Here is a 26697-nt window from a genome sequence, read left to right as displayed (position 1 = left end):
CTGGGTAGGTTCTTACTACCACTCCACTTTCTCCTCTCACTCCAGAGGGGTTAGTGTTTTGGTACATAAAGCGCTCCCTTTTCAACTGCTGAACTTACATTTAGACCCCGATGGGCAATATGTTATTTTACATGCAATCTGTGATGGGGTGGAAATGGTTGTGGTGGGACTCTATGTGCCACCGCCGGCGGGCCTCTCGATACTTAGGAAAATTCTTGCCGTGGTGGCCAGTTACCCAGTGACTAATATTGTTCTCGCTGGGGATTTTAACATGCCCCCAGATCCGAGTGTCGACAGGCTTGTGGCTGGGCGGGTGGCGGATCCGGGTCTGGCCAGATGGGCTGCAACGTTCGGATTGCATGATCTGTGGAGGTGGAAACACCCTGTAGCCAAACAATTTATGTGTCACTCGGCTACACATGCCACTCTGTCACGGATAGACCTGATCTATGCGAGCACTCCTCTGTTGCAGAGGGTCTCCGAGGTCTCCATCCTGCCCCGTGGTATCTCGGATCATGCCCCGGTGATGCTGACTCTCCGGACAGACTCGGTGGCGGGGATGGGGCTTTGGAGGCTCTCCAGGTATTGGATTACGGATGAACAGGTGGTCCCGCTGATGCTATCGGAACTGGGGGAATATTGGACCCATAATGTTGGTTCGGCATCGCCGGCCTCGGTCTGGGACGCGTTTAAAGCGTATGCCAGGGGCAGGTACCAGTTCAATATTGCTCAGATCCGCAAGGCCTCGCGATTGATGCTATCGGAAGCTGAGCGCAAGGCACTGACCCTGGAGGACCGATATGCCAACTCCCCGAGCCCGAGTTCCCATGGGGATATGCTTACCGCATACAGGGAGCTGGCATTAATCCGCACCGCTTCCTGCCGCAGTTTCCTCCTCTCTCAGACACAGAGGATTTTTGAGCAGGGAGAGAGACCAGGGAGGTTGCTGGCCTGGCTGGCGGCGGAGCGGACGGGGAGCTCTTGCATAGCTAACATTAGAGGGCCTGATGGTACTCTCCTTTCGGACCCCATTCAAATTAATGATAGGTTTGCACAGTATTATACTCACCTGTACGAATCTAAGGCCACGTATTCCCAGGGGGAATTGACCTCCTTTCTAGACGGGGTGGTTTTCCCTGCCCTGACTCGTGTAGCTGTGGCAGCCTTGGAGAGCCCTATTACTATACTTGAGGTCCAGAGGGCAATTAAGTCCCTTCAGGCGGGAAAGACTCCAGGTCCTGATGGACTCCCCTCTGAGTTTTACAGAACCAATGTGGACGTGGTGGTCCCCCATTACCATGCTATCCTCACCAAGGCCTTGGAGACGAATGCCCTTCCCGACTCCTTCTCCGAGGCTGTTATTGTACTAATACCAAAGCCGGGGAAGGACCCGGAACTTTGCTCGTCCTACAGGCCGATATCTTTGTTAAATGTTGACGCCAAGATATTGGCGAAGATACTGGCTAGTAGGCTGAACACGGTAATTCTCGCTTTAGTTAATGGGGACCAAACCGGTTTCATGCCTGGAAAAGGCACTGATATTAATTTGCGGCGCCTCTTTACGAATGTTGCGTGGTCGGGGAGGGGGGAGGGTGGGGGAGCGGTGGCCTCCCTGGATGCGGAGAAGGCCTTCGACTTCGTGGAGTGGGGCTTTCTCTGGCAGGTCCTTCTCCGATTTGGGTTTGGTCCTAAGTTTGTGGCCTGGATACAACAACTGTATGCCTCCCCTATGGCCCGCATACGTACGGGTGGTGTCATTTCCTCCCCTATTCGCCTCTGCAGGGGCACGAGGCAAGGCTGCCCCCTGTCTCCGGGGCTTTTCGCCCTGGCTATTGAACCCATGGCGATTCTCCCACGTTCTGCGGAGGGGGTGGGGGGGCTGAGGGTGGGTCCCCTGGTGGAACGGGTATCGCTGTATGCGGACGACGCATTATTGTACCTCGGGGATGCCGCGGACTCCCTTACGTCGGCCTTATCTATAATTGATGAATATGGTAGATTCTCAGGGGTCCGGATTAATTGGAGTAAGTCCAGTTTGTTTTTGCTCTCTGATTCTACACCCCCTCCCGCCCCCCTCGTCCCCACTGCAGAGGGTCTCCCGTTTTCGATATTTGGGGATTGAGATCTCCAGGGACCTCTCCCAATTTCTGGTGGATAATTTATACCCAGTCCTGAGTGCTTTAACGGCGAAATGTCAAATTTGGAAAACGCTGCCCCTGACGCCGGTGGGACGGGTTAATTTGCTCAAAATGACGTTTTTCCCGAAATTTTTGTATGTCTTCCGCAATACTCCCGTCCCGATTCCTGCTGCGTTCTTCCGCAAGCTGGAGGGGGTTGTTTCCTCGTTTGTATGGGGCGGTAGGGTTCCAAGAATCTCTAGGGCCAAGTTGCAGCTGCCCTTGTCCTCGGGCGGGTTGTCGCTGCCCTGTTTCCGGCGGTACTATTGGGCTGCGGTGTTAGTCACGGTTCGCTGGTGGCTCACTCTGCCTACATCTAACCCGGCGGGTTAAGTTGGAGGCGGCGATTTTGGGCTCATACACAGCTTTGGCGGGGTTGGTTTATCGGGGAGCTAAGTCCAGTCCACACATAACGATCCCGATGCGGACTACCATCCAGGTTTGGGACAGAGTCACTGCCACTGTTAACGCTGCTGACTCCGTCTCCCCTCATAGCCCGCTATGGGGTAACCCCAAACTTCGGCACTTTAGTTCTATTCCGGACCCTGGCTTATGGACCAGGTTTGGAATCACTAACCTTGCACATATCATGCCTAACGGGACTCTCATCCCCTTTCCGGACCTTAGAGAGGCCCATGGTCTTCCCTCCTGGATGCTGTTTCGGTTCCTTCAGCTGAAGCATGCCTCGCAGGCCCAATTTCCCGGGAGGGTTCTGGTTGAGCCTCATGGGATAGAGAGGTTTCTCTCATCCCGTGGGGTGGACAGGATCCTCTCCTCCGTATATCTACGACTTACCTGTGAGCGCCCGGAGGGGGATTCACCCTTATTTCTGATTTGGAGGGGGGACATCCCATCCCTCTCTGAGGAGGAGTGGGATTCGGCCCTTCAGAATTACCTTCCTAGGGTAATCTCCGCAAGAGATAGGTTCATTCAGTTAAAATTTTTACATAGAGCCTACTACACCCCTCAACGCTTAGCCAGGATCTACCCCGACCAGTCTGAGCTTTGCCCCAAGTGTCAGCGGGCAGTTGGTACTTTCTATCACGTTACCTGGGAGTGCTCACTCATTCAGGATTATTGGCAACAAATACTGGTAGACATCAACACAACCACTGGTCTTTCAGTGTCCCTGGATCCGAAGGTACTCCTCCTTGGTATTACAGGTAATGTGGTTCAGGCCACTTATAAGAGTCTTCTGCTCTTCTATCACTGTTTTTATGCCAGAAAGGTGCTTCTGCTGATGTGGAAGCAGTCGTCTCCCCCTACAATTTCCCAGTGGCACTCGATGGTGGACTCAGTGATTCCACTTTATAAGCTTACGTATATGGGACGGAAATGTCCCAAGAAGTTCGGCGGTATCTGGGATCCATGGTTGAGTGCACGCTCTCTTAATATTTAATATGTAACACCTTCCCTGTCCCTCATCTGTGCTGAACTAGAATTGAGGTTTGAACTCTGTAAATTATGTTTGTATTGAGAACTGTGCATAAGCTGTACTGACGCTTTGTTTTAACTAATAAAACTTTTCTGTTAAAAAAAAAAAAGAGTGTGCCTTGTGTCTTGTATGCTGTAGAACCACAAGTCACTGGAAATTTAAAAACGGTTCGTATCTATTTTTTTTGTTTTTTTTTGTTTTGTTTTTGGTTGTTGGTAGGACTAGAGGGGGTTATCTAGTTGTTTGTCTGTTTTCTATTGTCTAAGCAACTGGTGGAGCAACCATAGTGTGGGTAGGCTAATTAGCATGTCAATGGATATCCTTGAAGAGTTTCTTGGGAAAAATGCTTGTATTCAATTCAACAGTATAGGAAAGGATGCGTTAACACACCAATTCAATGAACTTTTGAGACAATGTAATACACATAACAGTCTCATAAGTAATAAATCAAAAAAAGGCAGGAAACAGAGAATGGCCAATGCCTTATGCATGTTAATGAGAATGAAAGAAATTGCGGAACAAAAAGAATTACAATGGTTTGCTGATAGAGAAAAAGTGATGGAACAGGTAAGTGATATAGCAATGGGGATTGAAAAGGCTGATGCAGATGCTTGTAGTCGGATTAAACAATTAGTGACTGAGAAATGTGTATTGCAACAGAGATTAGATGAATTAGAACAAACGTGCAAATTAAGAGAAAGTTGCATTGCCTCTTTGAATCAAAGGGAGGCTGAGAATGTGCAGGTTATCACAATGCTTAAGGCACAAGCAGCCATAATGGAATTATCCTCCAAGTGTGCAATGGTGGAGGTACCCTCCGCACATGCTCAGTGTACAGAAAAGCTAGAAGTGAAACATGAAGAAAACCCGTATGATATTATCACTGCAAATGATAGTACTGTGATGGGAATCGATGTGGAAGAAGCAAATAAAGGTGGGATAACTGCACTTGAAATTAACTCAGGAGTTGAAACGTCTGATGACTCCTCAGACAACGAAAGTGTAAAGTCCGTTCATTCCAATCGCAGTAATATTATCCAGCAATGTGGGTTTCCAGCGCCATATGCTAAAAAAATGGCCTATGCAGGGAAGCCAGAATTAAAATGTTTTTTATGTAAAAGGGGGGGTCACATTTCAAAATATTGTCGGGCGGCGAATAATGATATCGAAAGAAAATTATACCCAAAAACGACCCCAGGCTTCATGTGTGTTATTCAGCCAGGTGGGGTAGCCATCCAAAGCATGGAACCCATAGTGATCAAACCCATTTCCCGTGTAAAACGCGAATGCGAGGTCTACAAACAGAAAAGCAATATGTAGGACAGTTGCGTAGAGTCAAAATGGAGGTAGACGCATGGTTACTCAAATATAGCACTGGGGGAAATGATGTTAGCAGAACTTAGTGAGCTGCAGGTATGGTAAGAATATTCTGGTCAATGTTTCCCGGCTATGAAAAAGGTTTGATGTAAGTTTCAGTTTCAGAATATGATAGAGGACCTTGATATAGATATACATTTATTTGTTTTTTTTTGCTTTGTACTTTCAGGGATAAACCTCTGAATTGGTATTATGTTTTTTTTTGGGGTTAAAAGATGTTTCAGTTATGAGTATTGTTTTTTCTTGTGTTTCTTTACTCTTCTCTTATTGTCAGTCTTTGTAAACTTTTCCTGAGTAATATCCAATACTGCTGATTAACATAAGAATTGTGTGTAATCATTGTCTGTGTGTTCCTTTTTCCAGAGACCAGGCAAGAAGTTAAACTGGTTCGTATACGGACATTTGCATTTGTTTGCAGGTCTGTCAAAGTGAGAACAACAGTGGGAAAAATATAGCAGAACAGGGGTTAGGTTATTGTAAATGCATAATCAATTATCACATGGTACCATGAGCTCATTAGTTAGTAATTGTTTGCAAACAATGAAAAATAAATAGTACTGAAAAGGATATAAATGAAGCTACAGTGTTGTGATGAGATACGTATGCTTTGTTTTGTTTTCGTTTTTCGTTTTCCCCATTAACTAATTGTATTTCATATTGGAATGAGCACGCTCCTCAGGAGAAAAGTCCATGGATGTTGTCAACTAAAAGTTGAGTGTTTGTCATTGTTGTATGATGGTTGTCTTGTCGTATGATGGTTGTCTTGTCATGTTATTTGTGTGATCATGGGCAGATTTTTAATTTTTTTACATTTTTTTTTTAGTTAATTTTTTTTTCTTTTCTCAAAAATGTTTTGTTTGGTATTGGTTTATTCCTCTATTTTAGTTATATTTTTATTCAGGTGGAAAAGTAGTAGGTCTAATCCACCTGAAAGGGGGGGGAATTGACAATGCCCTCAGTTAGAACCAGTCACCTGAAAGAGGGGAAGTGCATACATCGTAAAGATACAGATAGATGCATTGTCTTTGTAGCTTGTAAAATTTGAAGTTTTTGAGAAGCAACACTGACGTTCAGTTTTAAACATTTTTGATCATACCATGGGGATCCATTTTACACTGGGTTCAGCCTAAAGAGGTCATGGTTGTTGGGATAGTTTGGCCAGAGTTGCAGAAGCCAGGAATACTAAGGTCCTGGGTTCCAAGGAGGGAACTATAAGTAAACATGGTAAGCGAGCAGATATTGTGGATAAGAATTTGATACTGCTCTTGTTTTTCACTTCCAGAATCCTAGTGGAGCGAGAATTGGAGAGGCTTCTGGAACATGGATGACAGATGATCATCTGGTTGGCAGTTTGTCTGTGCCACACCACGCCGCAAATTTGTTCTGATCAACATCAGGAGAGGAAAAAAGGAAAAACTTGAAAGATTCAGATTATACTTGTTTTTTTTTCTCTTATGGACAATTTGGTGCTAATGCTGAAACTGAAAGACTGTGCCTAGCAAGAGAACTTGTGAAATATTTTTGCTGAAGTCTCTCCTGATGAATGCAAACATGTTATTTATACATGTGCAATGGGTTGGAGGTTGAGGAAGTTTTTTTTGTTGGAAGGAGGAATTGAAAGAAGAAAGGTTTTAATGTATTACATGTATTGATGTAACAGAGTTAATATGGTGCAGGTACCCAGGAGGCATACTGGCGCTTATGCATAATAAGGTAGCTGTTGGTCAGACTAAAGGGTGCCAGGTGACACATCAATGGGGTGAAAACATCCTCGTAGGGGTGGTGTCTCAATCCTAGCGGTCCTAGAGAGAAGCTTTCGGTTACAGGACATGTGGGACACCAGAACTAGACATGAGGAAGATACGTCCGGTTGGTGTCTCACCTGAGAGGTTGAAACCCTGCACAGATAATGCCAGTAAATACACACAGGAGCATGCTCTGTTAAAATAAAGGGAACAAACGCTGGCTACCAGGGTACCGTAGGACTTCACCACATGGTGCTGCAACACCTCACGGTGGTTGACAAATACCTATCACCCTATATGTGCTGAGTATACACTGAATCAAGTGCGGTTATTGTACCAGTGACTTACTCCCAGAGATGCGATCAAGTCCATGCAGGATGCTTATTTCTGAGGAGTAACCCGAAAGAGGAGGGATGTATTCAGCACTATATTGGGGGGGAACAATAGCTGGGATGGGTGTTGTTAATGGAGGGGACATCAGCCTCCTGAGGAACAAACTCACAGCCATAGCTTCAGAGAAGGAGTGTGACTTTGTTACCCCGGGAGATTGGTGGCATCCTTGATAACATTCAATGAAGTCACAGAAACACTCAGATTAGAATGGCTCCGGATTTTGTCAACCATGTTGAGAGGTTGGTAGAGGGGACAGAAACCTGTCATTGGCTCTGGCGCGCACTCTGTGGCAGGTGGAAATATCAGCCAACATCAAGCTGATTGTACCGTCTCTGTATGAGGGGCAGTGGCCTGATGAGTTAGCATCACCGCTCAGTAAGATTTTGCCAAAACACATTGCTTACACTAATCCAAAGTAGTGGTCGAATGACTGTATGGGCTGTACTAAATTGGATTATGAAAGGTGTTATGCTGTATGTTCCCATATACAGAAGTGCAGACTCGGTCTGTATATTTGGTGGCATCAATGGGCTTACTGACTGGGGATTCTATCTTGTTGCATTTGAAGCTATATCACACATGTGATCAGAGAAGATGAACGCTGGGGGCAGGTGGATATTTCCCTTTGTCGGAAGCATGACCACGATGTCCGTTGTATGCCAGATCAATACGTGGGGATGAACGAATAATGTTGGGAAGTTATTTCTCTCTGTATTCTGGATGGAGAGATCATTGCTGGGAAGGAGGCACCCGGGTATTATTTAGGACATAGGCGAGTTTGTTTCTTTGTCCTAAAGAATACCGGTGTAGTGTTAGTCATGGAACTAGAGGGTTCCTTGAACCTAACCATAGGTAGAGGTGCATGGTATACCATGGGCATGACCGCTGAAATCCAGGCACAGGGGTGGAATTGTGTGGGTTTGGTCATTGTTGTAAATTTATATGTGTAGTTAAGCGATATTTATCTAGAAGGGTCTCCCATTTGTCTATGCAAGTTGAGGGACGATTTGGCGGTAAGCTCTCTGTGTACAAATTGGAGACGTTGCTGCCAAGTCAGAGCCCTGCAACGCCGCTGCGAGCAAGCCTGCCTAATCCCGACCCATAGTTACGGCAAGAACGTATAGGAGGTGGGGAGCGGGATACACAATTTGAGGGGTTCTATGTATATATGTATATTAGGGTAATGGGTTGATTTATGTCATGGCGTAGTGTGATAAAGGTGTGTTTTAGGTTAAAAACATGGGCGAAAGGCCGTCCTCGTGACTCTGGGTCTGAAAGCTGGGTGATATGTTGCTCTGAATGGGTGCTGGTGAATGGTGAATGAATGGACACCCCTTGCCTGTACTGCCGTCCTGAATATACCCAAGATACAGAATGGTGACATGGAAGCTGTCGCTGAAGAATGGTGGAGATGTGTCACTCAGTGGCAAAGCGGCACGTGTTGGGAAACATCACATGGTAAAACAATTATGGACTGCTCCATAGGACCCGTTTCTGCACACGTTGAAAACAGCGTGGTAAGACAATTGTGTACTGTTCCATGACAGATGTCTCTGGAGCGCTCGTTGAAAACAACCACGCGTTATACAAGCTAAGGACTGTGCCACAGGTACTGGTTCGGAAGCACATGTTGGGGAACTACACACGTTAAGACAGTTATGGACTGTTCAATAGGAGCCGTGTCTAAAGAAGGGTGGTGTGCGCCTTTTAGGCGCAAAGCGGCATATGTTGGAATCAAACAGGAATTAATGTTATGCATATAAAGTTCTACACAGCTGTTTGTACAGCCCAACTCAGCCATATCGATACTTGCAGTCCCACATGTAAAGGATAAAGGAATGTCACACCAAAACACAATTGTCTTAGCAGAATGAGTTCTATTCAGCCCACCTGGAGTGTACTGAACTTCAAGGACAATATGGTGCCGGTTTGTCTGCAAGAACAAAGAAGATAGTTAGTGAGCGGGAGGGGCGTCCGAGATCGAACCACAAGATGGGAACCCAGTCGGAGCAGTTGCAATTCATGGGCAGACACTGCCCCCCAGAGGCCAAGTATGGCAGGACTGTCCGAGGTGGTTAGCCTGGGGGAGGAAACGCCCCAGAGACACTGATTGGTCCACGGGAAAAGCAGGGTGGACTATGGGGTGTGGTATGGCTGAGGTATGTTTAACAAAAAGGGTTGCAACAATGAGCTTGGTCTCTCACTTCCATCATGAGGCTTAGCTGCGAAGGTCTGATAAGTATTGCTTATATTGTATTCTGATTGTATGCTATGTATTCTTGTAACCTTTATTGATACCTTATGTAAGCTTTCTTATTTCCTTGGGAAATAAATGAGATTTAATTGATCTTAGACCGTGTATTGATTTCATAGCCAATGGTGGTAGTATTGTGATATTAACGATAGCATGTGCTTGGCGTATTGATGGACTAGCTGAACTATAGGGACTAGACAAAGGAATACATAACTGATAATAATAATAATAGATTAAATTGATCAGTTACTTCACCCAGTATTTAAAGGGGTTGTAAAGGTTTGTTTTTTATTTTCTAAATAGGTTCCTTTAAGCTAGTGCATTGTTGGTTCACTTACCTTTTCCTTCGATTTCCCTTCTAAATGTTTTTTTTCTTTGTCTGAATTTCTCACTTCCTGTTCCTCCTCAATAAGCTGTTCAGTAAGCTGTTCAGTAAGCTGTTCTGGCTGACTAAACACCGCTCGGATGATGGTGTGAAGTTTACTGAGGAGAAACAGGAAGTGAGAAATTCAGACAAAGAAAAAAAAAACATTAAGGCCGCGTACACACGGGCGGACTGTTCGCCCAACTTTGTCCGCTGAACAGTGTTTGGGCGGACAGTCCGCTCGTGTGTGGGCTTTCAGCAGACAGTTTCAGCGGACAGTTGGACGGACAAGGTTTTTCGGAATTTCCGAAAAACTGTCCGCTGAAACCTTGTTTCAGCGAACAGTTCCCTCGTGTGTAGGCTTGTTCGTCAAACAAAGTTGCGCGCATGCTCAGAAAGGATTTTCACGCCGAAAGCTATAATGCAGTGTATAGGACGTCGTATTTTTCGTCCCGTCGTACGTGCCGTTCACGTCATCGCGCACGGTTTCAGCAAACTGTTCGTCCGTCGTGTGTGGCCATGTCCGTCCATGCTAAGTTTGAGCGGACTGTTTGCCGAAACTGTTGGACGGACAAAGTTGGGCGAACAGTCCGCGCGTGTGTACGCGGCCTTAGAAGGGAAATCGAAGGAAAAGGTAAGTGGACCAACAATGCACTAGCTTAAAGCAACCTATTTAGAAACTAAAAAATGAACCTTTACAACCCCTTTAATGTTTTGTAGCCACACCCAACTTTCACCATGCAATGCAAAGAGGGCCCTTCTTCTCCTTTCTTCTGTGGTCCCCGGCGTCCCAGTTCACCCTTGGAGAAAAGTCTTCTGAATGGGGTGACTGAGGGGTGATTGAAGATCAAGCACACATTCTGAATATTGGATCTGATGAAGATGATGAACTTTGTCGTACATTGTATTGATTTCCAGGTGTGATATAATTTATATTTGGCCACAAACGCAGTAAACAGTATGGCTCGCACACAACAGATTTCTACCCTGGCCAGCTGGTTGCGCCGTTGCTGGTTGGGATGAGTACCGACTCCTCAGGATCTCTCTAGGACTACAGGAATATGGCGCCCATCCACACATAGTCTTGGCACACTGTAAATGAAAATGGCTCCAGCTTTGTCCCCCCCCCACCTGTAGAAGAACCGCCTAATGCATTTTACCCATGTGACTTTTGGGTGAAATGCGTTAGTAGGGGTTCTTCTATAAGTCTTTTTTTTTTTCATACAAGGTTCACAATGTTCTGAGACTATGTGTGGATGGGCGCCATTTTCCTTCCTCTCTATAATATCAGTTATTGAGTAGGTTGTGGCTTTGTATTCGATGGATATTTATGTCTTATTGTCTTTTACTTATTTTTATAAAATGGACACCAGATCATCATCCTTTTCCTAGAAACTTGTGTTTTTCCTATACAATGATGAAGTCTCATCTTAGTGTTCGGATGACCCGGGGTTATATGTAACAGAATACCTATGGAGGTCCATGTCCCGAGTGTCCCCCATTATCCCTCCAATGTATAAACAGGTATCCCTGGTCCTCACGCATTCTGCTCCAGACAAATTCAATGTATCAATGTGCCCAGGGAGAGGTTTATTGTATCCATAACATTGCATGTTTAATAGACAACCCGGAGAGGATGGAGAAGGAGGCACCAATAATCATTTATGGATGGCTATAAAATATGGAAATGAAAGCCGTACATAGTCTGTAAAACCCAAAATGTATGCAAAAATTATATTTTTGTCACCCTTCAGGATATTTATACATACATCACATTGTCATGGTTGCGCGGGAGGAGGGGCACTTGGTGTAATGATGATGTAATGTATATGTATGTACAGATATCCCCCATCCCTCCTCATCTCCTGTCATTGTCACCTCGGACTGTCCGGTAGCACTATGCTGAGCTCTGCCTGCCTCCTCACCCTGCTGTGCCTCCAGCTGGCACCCCCTATACAAGGTACCCTCCTCCTCCAAACCAATGCTGTAAAGGCTTTTTCTATGGCTTTGAGGATCAATGATGAAGGAGATGTTTCTTGGCTGGATGATGGGGTCATATGATGAGTTCTGTGGGTGATGGGTCATGTGATGGGTATTGTGGGTGACAGGGCCATGATACAGGAGTTCTGTAAATTGGATTATGCTATGGGTACTGCTAGTAATAGAGGCATGCTATGGATGCTGTGGGCGATGGGGGAAATGGTATGGGTATTGTGGGTGATGGGGTCGTGTGATAAGTATTGTGGGTGATGGGGTCGTGTGATAAGTATTGCAGATGATGGGGTCATGTGATAAGTATTATGGGTGATGGGGTCATGTGATAAGTATTGCAGGTGATGGGGTCATGTGATAAGTAGTGCGGGTGATGGGGTCGTGTGATAAGTATTGCGGGTGATGGGGTCATGTGATAAGAATTGTGGGTGATGGGGTCATATGATAAGTATTGTGGGTGATGGGGTCGTGTGATAAGTATTGCGTGTGATGGGGTCGTGTGATAAGAATTGTGGGTGATGGGGTCATGTGATAAGTATTACGGGTGATGGGGTCATGTGATAAGTATTATGGGTGATGGGGTCATGTGATAAGTATTATGGGTGATGGGGTCATGTGATAAGTATTGCGGGGGATGGGGTCGTGTGATAAGTATTGCGGGGGATGGGGTCGTGTGATAAGTATTGCGGGTGATGGGGTCGTGTAATGGGTGTTCTGTATAATGGACCATGTTATGGGTACTGCTGGTGATGGAGGCATGCTATGTTTGCTGTGGGTGATGGGGGCATGTTATGGGTGTTGTCGTTAAAGGTCCACCCCTGAATGAACCCAGATCTATAGGAGGCCTCACTTGTGCTGTATGTACTCAGCTCTATAGCATACCTCTCCTGTATAGATTTAGGCCTACAGAAGGTGTCTCCTGTATATACTTAGATCTATAGGATGCCTCTCCTGTATAGACTCAGATTTATATAAGGTCACCCATGTACAAACTCAGATTCATAGAAAGCCTCTGTATAGACTCAGATCTATGGGAGGCCCCTTTTATATAGGCTCAGATCTATAGATAGGAGTCCTCTTTTACATAGGCTGGGATCTATAGAAGGCCTCTTTTGTATAAGCTGAGTTCTGTCGGAGGCTTCTCCTGTATAGACTCAGATTTATAGGAAGTCTCTTGTATGGACTGATCAATAGAAGGCCTACCTTGTATCGACTCAGATCTATAGAAGGCCTCTCCTGTATAGACTCAGATCTTATAGAATGCCCATTTCATATAGGCTGAGATCTATGGGAAGCTTCTTTTGCATAGACTCAGATCTATAGAAGACCTACTTTGTAAAAACTCCGGTCTTTAGAAGGCCTACCTTGTATTAACTCAGATCTATAGGAGGCCTCTCCTGTATAGACTCAAATCTGTAGAACCTCTCTCTTGTGTGGGCTGAGATCTATAGGATGTGTCTCCTGTATGGGCTGAGATCTATAAGAGGCCTCTCCTGCATAGACTCCGATGTATAGAAAGCGTCTCCTGTATGGACTCAGATCTATAGGATGCCTCTCCTGTATGGGCTGAGATCTATAGGATGCCTCTCCTGTATGGACTCAGATCTATAGGATGCCTCTCCTGTATGGGCTGAGATCTATAGGAGGCCTCTCCTGTTGAACTCAGATTTATAGGATGGCTCTCTTGTATAGACTCAGATCTCTAGGAGACTGATCCTGTATAGACGTTAGATCTGTAAAAGGCCTCTTACAGATAGAAATCTATAGACTACTCCTCTTGTATAGACAAATCTATAGGACTCCTCACATATAGACATACATGTATAGCACACCTCCTATATAAACACAGCTCTGTGGGTTATATATTCTATATATCCACCAATGTATCTCTTACTCTTATACTGTATACTATCTTCCTGCTGTATATCCATTGAGGTGTGCCATGACCAGCTCCCATCTTCCCATAGCACAGTGTATATAGGTCAATAATGGCATTATGGTAGGGATGAGTGCCCCATGTACCTCCATGACTAAGCCCCATGGATAGGACGAAACGTGTTGAAGTGTGTGGCTGGGACTGAGATAGACTGAGGCTGCTACCACCTCCTTGATGTCTGGGATTGCCTGGTGTGCGGCTCATACATAGCTCATACTCACCAAGCTAAGTTCCGTTTGTTAAACCCAGTCTGAAATCCTGACCTTGAAATCAGCACCAAACCCCAGTGAAGTGTGTGGGTCTCAAATCTTGTTACTTTCTCTGGCCTTTTTAAAGGTCGGTTTGCAAGCTTTTGAGAAAAGAAGGACGTGGCAAGCTGGACCCTTCCATGGCAGACATGTACCAATGCAAAAAAAATTTAAAGAAGCAAAATGTAATGATGAGTGTGTCTTTTAATGAGCCTTAAAGGTCATCACATAATACAGACTTCCCATAAAAAATAGGCCTGGGAGATGCCTTAAAGTGGTTGTAAACCTCAGACATGAAATATGAACATAGCATATCCCTCTATAGTGTGTACTTGTCTCAGTCCAGAGCATTAAGTGTAATTTCTCTCTGCTGCCTCCCTCCTCTGCTATCATCACGAGTCGCTTCTTACGTTAAGTTTTTCTGACACCGGGAGAAAAATGATGACGGGGAGGGAGCTCCAGCACACAGCCTGAGATTGATAGCCTCAACTCTGTTCTGGTGTGAAAGGGGGGGGGGTGTCCCTCCCCTCCAATCAGCTCCCAGAGCTCTCATCACTGATGTAACTTCAGCTCTCCGCCCCCTGCTTTTCAGAGCCAAGAGATCCTGTGCAAAATTCTGAACTTTCAATGGATGTAGGAGAAAGATGGCGCTAGATAAACAGGTACAACTGATGTAGGAGGATTTGTTTCACCTGAGACTAGTCACTTCACCGGGAACATTGAAGGGATTACAATGACTTTAACCACTTGACCACTGGGCACTTAAACACCCTTAATAACCAGACCAATTTTCAGCTTTCGGTGCTCTCGCATTTTGAGTGACAATTACTCAGTCATGCAACACTGGACCTATATGAAATTTTTGTCCTTTTTTTCACACAAATAGAGCTTTCTTTTGGTGGTATTTAATCACCGTTGGGTTTTTTATTTTTTGTGCTATAAAAGAAAAAATACCGAAAATTCTGTAAAAAAATGAATTTTTCTTTGTTTCTGTTAGAAAATTTAGCAGATTAGTAATTTTTTCTTCATAAATTTTGGCCAAAATTTATACTACTACATATCTTTGGTAAAAATAAGTACAAATTGGTGGATATTATTTGGTCTTTGTGAAAGTTATAGAGTCCACAAGCTGTGGTGCCAATATCTGAAAATTGATCACACCTGAAGTACTGACGGCCTATTTCAATTCTTGAGACGCTAACATGCCAGAAAAGTACAAATACCCCCCAAATGACCCCTTTTTGGAAAGAAGACATTCCAAGGTATTTAGTAAGAGGCATGATGAGTTTTTTGAAGTTGTCATTTTTTCCCACAATTCTTTGCAAAATCAAGATTCTTTTTACTTTTTTTTTTTTTTTCACAAAATTGTCATATTAGCAGGTTATTTCTCACACACAGCATATGCATACCACAAATTACACCCCAAAACACATTCTGCTAATACTCCCGAGTATGGCGATACCACATGTGTGAGACTTTTACACAGTGTGGCCACATACAGAGGCCCAACATGCATGGAGCGCCATCAGGTGTTCTGGAGCACCCAGGACAATTCTGACATTTCTCTCCTACATGTAAAAATCATCATTTATTTGCTAGAAAATTACATCGAACCCCAAAACATTATATATATATGTTTTTTTAGCAAACACCCTGGAGAATACAATGGTGGTCTTTGCAACTTTTTATCTCGCACGGTATTTGCGCAGTCATTTTTCGAATGCTTTTTTTTGGAAAAAAAACTGTTTTGTGCTTAAAAAAAAAAAACACAGTAAAGTTAGCCCAATTTTTGCATAATGTGAAAGATGAAGTTATGCTGAGTAAATAGATACCTAATTTGTCACTCTTCAAAATTGCACACGCTCGTGGAATGGCGCCAAACGTCGCTACTTAAAAATCCCCATAGGCGACGATTTAATTTTTTTTTACTGGTTATATGTTTTGAGTTACAGAGGAGGTCTAGGGCTAGAATTATTGCTCTCGCTCTAATGTTCGCAGCGATACCTCACATGTGTGGTTTGAACACCGTTTTCATATGTGGGCGGGACTTACGTATGCGTTCGCTTCTGCATGCGAGCACATGGGGACATGGGCGCTTTAAAATAAACATTTTTTTTTTATTGTTCATTTTACTTTATTTATTTTAGTTTGACATTTTTTTCCCCAAAAATAATTTTTTTGATCACTTTTATTCCTATTACAAGGAATGTAAACATCCCTTGTAATAGGAATATGGCATGACAGATCCTCTTTACAGTGAGATGTGGGGTCAATAAGACCCCGCATCTCACCTCTAAGCTGGGAAGCCTGAAAAAAAAAAAAAAAGAAGATTCTGGCGTTGATCGTATTAGCGATTCGGTAGAAGCACCGGAAGGGCGGAGGGCGGCGGGAGGGGGGGGGGGGATGTCTATGGCTGGGTATTGCAGGGTATCACCGACTATGGCTGGGTATCTCAGAGTATGGCTGGGTATCTCAGAGTATGGCGTTGCAGAGTACTGCGTTGCAGAGCATTGCAGGGTATTGGCGGGTGTTGCAGGGCATTGCAGAGTGTTGCAGGGTATTGGCGGGTGTTGCAGAGCGTTGCAGAGTGTTGCAGGGTATTGGCGGGTGCTGCAGAGTGTTGCAGGGTATTGCAGGGTGTTGCAGAGTGTTGCAGGGTGTTGCAGGGTGTTGCAGGGTGTTGCAAGGTATTGCGGAGTGTTGCAAGGTATTGCGGAGTGTTGCAAGGTATTGCGGAGTGTTGCAAGGTGTTGCGGAGTGTTGCAAGGTGTTGCGGAGTGTTGCAAGGTGTTGCGGAGTGTTGCAGGGTGTTGCAGAGTATTGCAGAGTATTGCGGAGTGTTGCAAGGTGTTGCAGAGTGTTGCAGGGCGTTGCAGAGTGTTGCAGGGCATTGCAGAGTGTTGCAGGGCATTGCAGAGTGTTGCAGGGCATTGCAGAGTAATGCAGGGCATTGCAGAGTATTGCAGAGTAATGCAGGGAATCGAGGGGTTAATTTTCGGTGAGCAGCGATGTGGGCACTGCAGATGCAGCCCACATTGCTGCTGACACCGATCTCTTCCCCCTCCGCTGTACCGATCGGTACAGAGAGGGGGAGGGAGGAACCGGCGTCATGTTATGACGCCGGCTTGTTTACAAGTGATCACTCCGTCATTTGACGGAGCGATCACGTGGTAAACGGCCGCGATGAGCGGCTGTTTACCGTGATTCGTGATGCGCCGGGTCCACTGGACCCAGCGGTCACGGATGCTCTCGTGTGCGCGCCCCAGGGGGCACGCGAGAGCAGAATTCTGGGAGGCCGTTAATTAACGGCCTCTCAGAGTTAAACAACCGCCCTGAAGCCGTTAATCGGCAATGGGCGGTTGTTAAGTGGTTAAACCAAAACATCAATATGATTCCCTGCAGCAAGAAAACTATTGACATTTGTGTGTTGGGATCCCCCTTAGAATCCATCAAGGAGATAAGCCTTGGATATGGATTTTGAAAGACAACCAACTTTCTTGAGGGGACAGTACATATTCTGTACAAAGAAATGGTGTGGGTATTCCCCAAAGACTTCATACAAGAGCCTTGTCTTTGATGTTTTTAATTTATTTACTTTATGCCTGGGTCTCTCCACAAAATCTATGCAACCTGAGTGGGTGGCCAGGAAAGGAGAGGGCAGTGAACATGCACCCCCATCCTGTCACAGGCTCCTCCCATGAACATAAGTATCACAGGCTCCTCCCATGTACATAAGTATCACAGGCTCCTCCCATGTACATAAGTATCACAGGCTCCTCCCATGCACGTAAGTATCGCAGGCTCCTCCCATGCACGTAAGTATCGCAGGCTCCTCCCATGCACGTAAGTATCGCAGGCTCCTCCCATGCACGTAAGTATCACAGGCTCCTCCCATGCACGTAAGTATCGCAGGCTCCTCCCATGCACGTAAGTATCGCAGGCTCCTCCCATGCACGTAAGTATCGCAGGCTCCTCCCATGCACGTAAGTATCACAGGCTCCTCCCATGCACATAAGTATCACAGGCTCCTCCCATGCACGTAAGTATCACAGGCTCCTCCCATGCACGTAAGTATCACAGGCTCCTCCCATGCACAGAAGTATCACAGGCTCCTCCCATGCACAGAAGTATCACAGGCTCCTCCCATGCACAGAAGTATCACAGGCTCCTCCCATGTACAGAAGTATCACAGGCTCCTCCCATGCACATAAGTATCACAGGCTCCTCCCATGTACAGAAGTATCACAGGCTCCTCCCATGTACAGAAGTATCACAGGCTCCTCCCATGTACATAAGTATCACAAGCTCCTCCCATGTAAAGAAGTATCACAGGCTCCTCCCATGTACAGAAGTATCACAGGCTCCTCCCATGTACAGAAGTATCACAGGCTCCTCCCATGCACAGAAGTATCACAGGCTCCTCCCATGCACATAAGTATCACAGGCTCCTCCCATGCACATAAGTATCACAGGCTCCTCCCATGCACAGAAGTATCACAGGCTCCTCCCATGCACAGAAGTATCACAGGCTCCTCCCATGTACACAAGTATCACAGGCTCCTCCCATGTACACAAGTATCACAGGCTCCTCCCATGTACACAAGTATCACAGGCTCCTCCCATGTACACAAGTATCACAGGCTCCTCCCATGTACACAAGTATCACAGGCTCCTCCCATGTACACAAGTATCACAGGCTCCTCCCATGTACAGAAGTATCACAGGCTCCTCCCATGTACAGAAGTATCACAGGCTCCTCCCATGTACAGAAGTATCACAGGCTCCTCCCATGTACAGAAGTATCACAAGCTCCTCCCATGTACATAAGTATCACAAGCTCCTCCCATGTAAAGAAGTATCACAGGCTCCTCCCATGTACATAAGTATCACAAGCTCCTCCCATGTTAAGAAGTATCACAGGCTCCTCCCATGTACATAAGTATCACAGACTCCTCCCATGTACATAAGTATCACAGACTCCTCCCATGTATAGAAGTATCACAAACTTCTCTCACGTTGTCATTATGGGGGATGTTTGTAGAATTTTGAGGAAAATAATGAATTCAATCCATTTTGGAATAAAGGTGTAACATAAAATGTGAAGCGCTGTGAATACTTTCCGGATGCTCTGTAATTTCCCTGTCCAACAAACTGCAAACCAACTGCGTTCAGCTCAATCTCAGGTCGATCGTAACCCGAAGCTCGTCCTCGATGATGAGTGGTGTCTCTGTGTTTTCTACATCCTTGCTGCTTTGCATAATGTGTATACACTATATATACACGCTATATATACACGCTATATATACACGCTATATATACACGCTATATATACACGCTATATATACACACTATATATATACACACTATATATACACACCACACAGCCGGCTGGTGCTTTGCATTGAGTCCCATCACTGGAGATAATGAGAAGGTTTATTGTGAGTATATAAACACCAGCGGCCCAGCGATGCAAATATGCGGCATGTGGGCATTAAAGCCCACCATTTTGTCCACCTTAACCTTAAAACAAAAAAAAATCCCCTGCAAGGCAACGTCATAATGTGCTAGTATGCATCATATACTAGCACATTATGAGAGACTTACCTTAAAACAAAGCCCTCCAGCATCACACTGTCACCGCTGAGAGGGCTTTCATCTTCACCAGGTCTTCTTACCAGGTTTGCTTGAACGCAGGAGCTGCCGTTTATGGCACAGTATGCCGGACCTTCACAGCACATGCACCAGTGAGGTCACCAGCTGACAGGGAGGACAGGGTGTATGCAGTCAGGTGGAGGAGAGGACAGGGTGGATGCAGCCAAGTGGAGGGGAGGACAGGGTGGGAGCAGCCAAGTGGAGGGGAGGACAGGGTGGGAGCAGCCAAGTGGAGGGGAGGACAGGATGGATGCAGCCAGGTGGAGGGGAGGACAGGGTGGATGCAGCCAGGTGGAGGGGAGGACAAGGTGGATGCAGCCAGGTGGAGAAGAGGACAGGGTGGGTGCAGCCAGGTGGAGGGGAGGACAGGGTGGATGCAGCCAGGTGGAGGGGAGGACAGGGTGGATGCAGCCAGGTGGAGGGGAGGACAGGGTGGGAGCAGCTAGGTGGAGAAGAGGACAGGGTGGATGCAGCCAGGTGGAGGGGAGGACAGGGTGGATGCAGCCAGGTGGAGGGGAGGACAAGGTGGATGCAGCCAGGTGGAGAAGAGGACAGGGTGGATGCAGCCAGGTGGAGGGGAGTACAAGGTGGATGCAGCCAGGTGGAGGGGAGGACAGGGTGGATGCAGCCAGGTGGAGGGGAGGACAGGGTGGGAGCAGCCAGGTGGAGAAGAGGACAGGGTGGATGCAGCCAGGTGGAGGGGAGGACAGGGTTGGAGCAGCCAGGTGGAGGGGAGGACAGGGTGGATGCAGCCAGGTGGAGGAGAGGACAGGGTGGATGCAGCCAGGTGGAGGGGAGGACAGGGTGGGAGCAGCCAGGTGGAGGGGAGGACAGGGTGGATGCATCCAGGTGGAGGGGAGGACAGAGTGGGAGCAGCCAGGTGGAGGGGAGGACAGGCTTGATGCAGCCAGGTGGAGGGGAGGACAGGCTTGATGCAGCCAGGTGGAGGGGATGACAGGTTTGATGTAGCCAGGTGGAGGGGAGGACAGGCTTGATGCAGCCAGGTGGAGGGAGGACAGGGTGGATGCAGCCAGGTGGAGGGGAGGACAGGGTGGGAGCAGCCAGGTGGAGGGGAGGACAGGTTTGATGTAGCCAGGTGGAGGGGAGGACAGGCTTGATGCAGCCAGCTGGAGGGAGGACAGGATGGATGCAGCCAGGTGGAGGGGAGGACAGGGTGGGAGCAGCCAGGTGGAGGGCAAGACAGGGTGGATGCATCCAGGTGGAGGGGAGGACAGGGTGGATGCATCCAGGTGGAGGGGAGGACAGGGTGGGAGCAGCCAGGTGGAGGGGAGGACAGGTTTGATGTAGCCAGGTGGAGAAGAGGACAGGGTGGATGCATCCAGGTGGAGGGGAGGACAGGGTGGATGCATCCAGGTGGAGGGGAGGACAGGGTGGGAGCAGCCAGGTGGAGGGGAGGACAGGTTTGATGTAGCCAGGTGGAGGGGAGGACAGGGTGGGAGCAGTCAGGTGGAGGGGAGGACAGGGTGGATGCAGCCAGGTGGAGGGGAGGACAGGGTGGATGCAGCCAGGTGGAGGGGAGGACAGGGTGGATGCAGCCAGGTGGAGGGGAGGACAGGGTGGATGCAGCCAGGTGGAGGGGATGACAGGGTGGACGCAGCCATGTGGAGGGGAGGACAGGGAGGATGCAGCCAGGTGGAGGGGAGGACAGGGTGGGAGCAGCCAGGTGGAGGGAGGACAGGGTGGATGCAGCCAGGTGGAGGGGAGGACAGGGTGGATGCAGCCAGGTGGAGGAGAGGACAGGGTGGGAGCAGCCAGGTGGAGGAGAGGACAGGGTGGATGCAGCCAGGTGGAGGAGAGGACAGGGTGGGAGCAGCCAGGTGGAAGAGAGGACAGGGTGGGAGCAGCCAGGTGGAGGGGAGGACAGGGTGGATGCAGCCAGGTGGAGGGTAGGACAGGGTGGATGCAGCCAGGTGGAGGAGAGGACAGGGTGGGAGCAGCCAGGTGGAGGGGAGGACAGGGTGGATGCAGCCAGGTGGAGGGGAGGACAGGGTGGATGCAGCCAGGTGGAGAAGATGACAGGGTGGATGCAGCCAGGTGGAGAGGAGGGTAGGGTGGATGCAGCCAGGTGGAGAAGAGAACAAGGTGGTTGCAGCCAGATGGAGGGGAGGACAGGGTGGACGCAGTCAGGTGGAGAAGAGGGTAGGGTGGATGCAGCCAGGTGGAGAAGAGGACAGGGTGGATGCAGCCAGGTGGAGAAGAGGGTAGGGTGGATGCAGCCAGGTGGAGAAGAGAACAAGCACAATCAGGAAGAGGGTATAGTGACAACTTCCTCCTGTCTTACTCTAGTTCCGGTTCGTCCTCTGGCCAATCCCTATGCGTTACGTCATGTGACTTCTTCATGGGGATGAAGGGTTGATCCCCATGAAGAAGTCACATGACGTAACGCATAGGGATTGGCCAGAGGACGAACCGGAAGTAGAGTAAGACGGGAGGAAGTTGTCACTATACCCTCTTCCTGATTGTGCTTGTTTTTGCAATTAAAATGTGAGAGTCTTTACTGCTTTTCAATAAATTTACCTGCCGTTTTTTAAACTACTACACTATGGAAGTCTCCTGTTTCTCTCTCTCCCCCTCCTCTCTCTTATTTTAAACCATACACTGTGAAATAGAAGTGAAGATCCATTTCACCTATTCTGTAAGCTGGGACTGGTCCTCTAGTGGCGGAATTGTATCATTACATCCCTCCTTGGGATTTCCTGATGGCCGACGTCACGCCGGTGCGACGCTACTGTGTACCTTCCCGCCATGTTGGAAAGGTCACTTCCGGAACGCCGAGGGGACCACATCCGGTCGGCCTATATGGCGACCAAATGAGGCTATGGTTAGACAGGTGGAGTTTCTAATTTGATTCAGCTAATTGAACGACACATGGGATATTCATATCCCACCTCTTCACACTGGCAATTCACTCTGCTTACTACAGGATAGCATTAACACTGACTTTAGGTGCAGGGCAAGTCACTGGATTATTTTACTGAATGCTTTACTACTCTCCTTACTGCCTATATATAGCTCTGCTTGCAGGAGTTTAATACTATCTCTTGTTTATTTGCAGATAAAAGGTCTTTTCTGTCCCATGACAGTATAAGTATCTGAGGGGTTTGATTGGAAAGTTCATTATTTCTAATCAACCAATATGGCGACCAAATGAGGCTATGGCTAGACAGGTGGAGTTCCTAATTTGATTCAGCTAATTGAACGACACATGATTTATATCCCACCTCCTCACACTGGCAATTCACTCTGCTTACTACAGGATAGCATTAGCACTGACTTTAGGTGCAGGGTAAGTCACTGGATTATTTTACTGAATGCTTTACTACTCTCCTCACCGCCTATATATAGCTCTGCTTGCAGGAGTTTAATACTATCTCTTGTTTATTTGCAGATGAAAGGTCTTTTCTGTCCCATGACAGTACAAGTATCTGAGGGGTTTGATTGTAAAGCCCATTATTTCTAATCAACTACTATCTCCATTTTATTGCCCCTTTTTGGCTCTGCTACATAACGTGCACTTACTTGATATTAACCACAGGTATATATATACCACCTTTTTCCACACTTACTTTTGTTACGCTGGGGCACGTTGGACTCCAGACACATGGTGTATTCTTATTTTACTTTTCACCATCTTACTTTCACCACCAGTCACGCTGGGGTATTAGATTTTGCACATGCTGTGTCTTTATTTCACTTATTTTCTTCTTTGTCATCTGGCGTTGTCTGTCGTTGCTGACTCATCACTGGGCACTTACAATGATCTTTAGCTTTTATTATCATCTGCTTAAACTCTAATCGTGTATGGTATGCTACACTCAAGTAGTATGGCTTACCTCTGTATCTATATACCCGTCATATTACATGTAGGTATATTTTCTGTCCCCCTACACAGGGGGGACAGCCCCTGAATAGGGATTTTTCATATATATATATATATATATATATATATACATCCTTATATTTTCTTTTGTTTTTATTGTAGGTTGTCCCCCTCCCGACTTCTGTCTACCTATACCTATACCCTCCTCCACTATTTTATATTGGAGGTAGCAATAGCGATGTGATCCCCTGTAAGTTATTTATCCCTTGAACTCCGTTCCCTTGCTCTCCCCTTTCGGTAGAGCATAGCGACCAACTTCAACTATGCAGGTTTGGCGCATCTGTGAAGGATATGGGAGAAATGGCGGAGCTTATTTCTGTCTTTTAAAGAGGATCTCCTACGTGAATGATATAGGTATCTATCATGCAATGTATACCAACTGACTGCTAATTATGTAACCATGCAATGTTTGGTGTATATTCTGCCTACAGCAGATTATTTCTAGTAAAGTACAGTGCACCATATATGGATATGTATTTATGTTTGTCTTCCTTCTTTTACAATAGATAAAAACCTTCTGAAGAAGACCCCCGAGAGGGTCGAAACGCGTAAAGGGTCCACATTATCTATTTTTTACTGTATTTACAGTGGCATTATGGTCTAGGCATTATAATTGTATTCTGTCTATCCATGTAATATCATATATTTTTATTCACATAGTGGAGCTCAGTCCCTGACTACTGTGTCACCTGTTCAATCCTCTTTTTTACTAATAAACATTTGTATTATTAGTTTTTTGCCACATGTCAGTATTTATTTCCATATATACATAAACTAGCCTCCACAGGTAATTTACGCTGTTAAAAAACCCCACTTTGGGGATACTTTCGTTTTTTGTTTTCAACATACCAGGGGTGATCAGCGCCCTCTGACCCTGCATAGGGGTGTTACCGTCCATTTTTTCTAGTCTTCTAAAACCCGGGTGGTTAAACACCCTTCCCCATTCGGTAACATACAGAGGTCTGGGCCATGAGCTCTACTTGGTTTAGTACTATTTGAATTTGGCATTTTTCGGCTATTGTCGATCGTCTTTTGTCTTTTGTTGTCAACATGAATAGCTTCCAAGGCGATAATTGGAACAATTTTGGTTTGGGCCTTAGATATAGCCCCCCAAGGCACCTATAAAGTTAACATATCACACACGTGTAAATGTTCACATTTATATAGGTGCTCCACTAATTCTCTAATAGGATGATTATATTGATTATCCTTATTTGCTCCTCTCTGCGCCTGATGGGAGTATATGTGCATATATGTGATACAGTAACGTAGTATGTATATATGGCCTCACCATCCGATAACCAGCTTGCCATATTCTTTACATTAACCAGTAGATGATTTTCTTATGTATACCCAGTTTACCTGTAAATGATATACTCATTATGAAATGTTTTTGTGCTATTTTTATATTTATTTTTGCTCCTGACATGTTGCTATTAAATGTATTAAAATGTCCTTTCACATATCTTTCTATACACTCTATGACGGATAAGCTCGTGTGCATTTCCCCTCTTTCTCCATCAGGTGGTGCCATTTGAGCATACTTGTCCCTTTCGCTGCACATAGGGCGGACTGCTTGGGTATGACTTCCCGACCAGAAGAGGGGAGCGGCATTGGTGCACGCATGCCTTTCCCCGTTCGTCCCGGGGCTTGTGCGGGTAGGCGCCACCCGTCCCCCCGGGACAATGCATCTGGTCGGCGGCATTCCGGAACAGTACCGGACGCGGCACCTCACTGCGCATGCGTGTTGTACGCGTGCGACGCGACGTGCCGACGTCACGCCGGTGCGACGCTACTGTGTACCTTCCCGCCATGTTGGAAAGGTCACTTCCGGAACGCCGAGGGGACCACATCCGGTCGGCCTATATGGCGACCAAATGAGGCTATGGTTAGACAGGTGGAGTTTCTAATTTGATTCAGCTAATTGAACGACACATGGGATATTCATATCCCACCTCTTCACACTGGCAATTCACTCTGCTTACTACAGGATAGCATTAACACTGACTTTAGGTGCAGGGCAAGTCACTGGATTATTTTACTGAATGCTTTACTACTCTCCTTACTGCCTATATATAGCTCTGCTTGCAGGAGTTTAATACTATCTCTTGTTTATTTGCAGATAAAAGGTCTTTTCTGTCCCATGACAGTATAAGTATCTGAGGGGTTTGATTGGAAAGTTCATTATTTCTAATCAACCAATATGGCGACCAAATGAGGCTATGGCTAGACAGGTGGAGTTCCTAATTTGATTCAGCTAATTGAACGACACATGATTTATATCCCACCTCCTCACACTGGCAATTCACTCTGCTTACTACAGGATAGCATTAGCACTGACTTTAGGTGCAGGGTAAGTCACTGGATTATTTTACTGAATGCTTTACTACTCTCCTCACCGCCTATATATAGCTCTGCTTGCAGGAGTTTAATACTATCTCTTGTTTATTTGCAGATGAAAGGTCTTTTCTGTCCCATGACAGTACAAGTATCTGAGGGGTTTGATTGTAAAGCCCATTATTTCTAATCAACTACTATCTCCATTTTATTGCCCCTTTTTGGCTCTGCTACATAACGTGCACTTACTTGATATTAACCACAGGTATATATATACCACCTTTTTCCACACTTACTTTTGTTACGCTGGGGCACGTTGGACTCCAGACACATGGTGTATTCTTATTTTACTTTTCACCATCTTACTTTCACCACCAGTCACGCTGGGGTATTAGATTTTGCACATGCTGTGTCTTTATTTCACTTATTTTCTTCTTTGTCATCTGGCGTTGTCTGTCGTTGCTGACTCATCACTGGGCACTTACAATGATCTTTAGCTTTTATTATCATCTGCTTAAACTCTAATCGTGTATGGTATGCTACACTCAAGTAGTATGGCTTACCTCTGTATCTATATACCCGTCATATTACATGTAGGTATATTTTCTGTCCCCCTACACAGGGGGGACAGCCCCTGAATAGGGATTTTTCATATATATATATATATATATATATATATATATACATCCTTATATTTTCTTTTGTTTTTATTGTAGGTTGTCCCCCTCCCGACTTCTGTCTACCTATACCTATACCCTCCTCCACTATTTTATATTGGAGGTAGCAATAGCGATGTGATCCCCTGTAAGTTATTTATCCCTTGAACTCCGTTCCCTTGCTCTCCCCTTTCGGTAGAGCATAGCGACCAACTTCAACTATGCAGGTT

This window comes from Lithobates pipiens, unplaced genomic scaffold, assembly GCF_037356315.1.
Source record: "Lithobates pipiens isolate NorthernLeopardFrog02 unplaced genomic scaffold, aLitPip1_a1.2 Scaffold_13, whole genome shotgun sequence".
Lineage (NCBI taxonomy): Eukaryota > Metazoa > Chordata > Amphibia > Anura > Ranidae > Lithobates > Lithobates pipiens.
Note: the sequence above shows the minus strand (reverse complement) of the source record.